The following is a 2,118-nucleotide window of genomic DNA, read 5'->3' as shown; positions in this document are numbered from 1 at the left end:
ACATCTTCATTCTAATATTTTTTAGACATAGGGAGATGCTCCCAATGCAGGGCTACAAGTGTTGTAAGGATGGTGTGGATACAAATTTTGTGGGGTGGTTCCACTTGACACAAATATGCCCTTATCAAACGTTATTTTCAGCCGTTTGCATGTGATATCAGATGTGTCTTATATTTTATTCAAATTCTACTTTTGCGTTATTATCTCCTCTTCTCTTTTTCTTGCTTTTGTAGCCGGCGAGCAAAGGTGTTGATCAAACCAGCTGCCAACCACATCGAAGAGGTATAGAGACGATGATTAATAGATTTAGGATAAGGAGGGCAAACTTCTCTAGTTGATATTAGCAATTCTGAGCTGGGGACCTGGGGTTATTGGTCAGTAGTTTCAAAGAAACCATGACCGTGTGGACTTTAGAAAGGGAAGATGAGAGTGTAAAACATCTTCCTTTGGTCGTCCTATTCAAGAAGGGTGTATCATGTGTGCATTTACTCTTGACCGAGATAATGCAGCCATAACCTTTAATAAAATCTTAAGGAGGCCACCCTTCACCTGCGGTAAATTTTGGGTTCAAAAAAATTTATAGTTTATGAACAAATAGAAGAGAAAGATTTACAGAGAACTTTGCTCTTTTGGGAAATCTTAATTCCAACAATGGTTATGGCTGCACGCTTCCCAACTTATTGTTATGAATAAAGGCATTGTTCTGCAATTACAAAGTTCAAAGTTGCTTTCCCGACGAGTTAAAATCACCGAGAAAAGGTTAGGGGATGGATAACTGGAAGAAGGAAATGGCATTTGTAATAGAGTTTGTGGAAAACTTGGTACAGATGATATGATGGAAGACTCCAAGGAACTAGATCGAAAGTTTACAGAGCATATATAAGCAGTCAAGGTCCTCAAGGACAACTACAAAATGACCAAGGAGATGTGGAGCTTACATATTCGCCCTTGTGGATTCTGGATAAGGGTGTCAATTAGACTTGATTTGGTCCAATCTGATCTGATTGAATATGAGTCAATTGCATACGGATCAGGTCCAATCCAATCTGATGAATACTTTGGACCATTTTGCACCAGTCCAATTCAATGTCTAGACCATTTAATCTGTTCAAATTGTTTCAATTTAGATTAGTTTCAACTAAACCTGATCCATTGATACCTGCATTCTTATCTTCTATCAATGAACTAGATATTGATCCAATCCGACCCAATCCAATATAAATCCATTATGAATGGATCAAGTCCAATCCAATCCAATAAATACTTTGGACCATAAATCTGAACTGGTCAAATTTAATATGCCCTGTTGGTCTGTCCAATCTGTCCAAATTGATTTTAATTTGAATGGAATCCAATCAAAAACTGATCCATTGACATCCATAATGCTGGACACTTGAATGCCATAATGCCCAACTCTACTGGGATGCCCCAGATCAATCAGGTCCCAGGGCGTAAGATAAACTCTACAACGACCTTCTCAGGCACTAGCAGCTATTTGATGAATGAAAGGATGAGAGTTCCTTAATTTTTTTTGTCCATCTTTACAGATGAATGATTACAAAGTATATTCAAGTAGCTTAGTGAGAATACAGGGTATGTTTAAGTTATTAGTCCTTTTAGACTATGTTTGGTTTGAAGGAAAATGCAGGGAAAGTAAGGAAAATGTAGGAAAATCTTTACAAACCTTGTATAGGTTCCCCTGAAGGAAAAAGTAGGGAAAGAAAAGGAAAGGAAAGGAAAGAAAACATTTACAAATCTTGTATAGGTTTCCCTGCATTTCCCTTCCTTTCCCTACTCTTTCCTTCAAACCAAACATAACATTAAGGAATAAGTAAAAGAAGGCAGAAAAAAAGGTGCGTGTACTTACCTAACCAGTAATTTTATACGAAATTACGAACTGAGCTTGGATTTTGTCTCCAAGATGAATCTAAGCCTAGGCCCAAACCCAATCAATTTTTATTGGATTTGAACTTTTTGTATTTATATCCTTCAAGTGAACCCATTCCTGTGTGTACAGAGAGGAACGTAGCTTGAAAAAGGAAGAGAATAAAAATGTTGCCAATTCATTTGTTCCCCGTCTCCAAGATGGATGGTTTGAATCTTTCAATCGTTCATGTC

The sequence above is a fragment of the Nelumbo nucifera genome, chromosome 6 (assembly GCF_055504915.1).
Source record: "Nelumbo nucifera cultivar China Antique chromosome 6, China Antique-T2T, whole genome shotgun sequence".
NCBI lineage: Eukaryota > Viridiplantae > Streptophyta > Magnoliopsida > Proteales > Nelumbonaceae > Nelumbo > Nelumbo nucifera.
Note: the sequence above shows the minus strand (reverse complement) of the source record.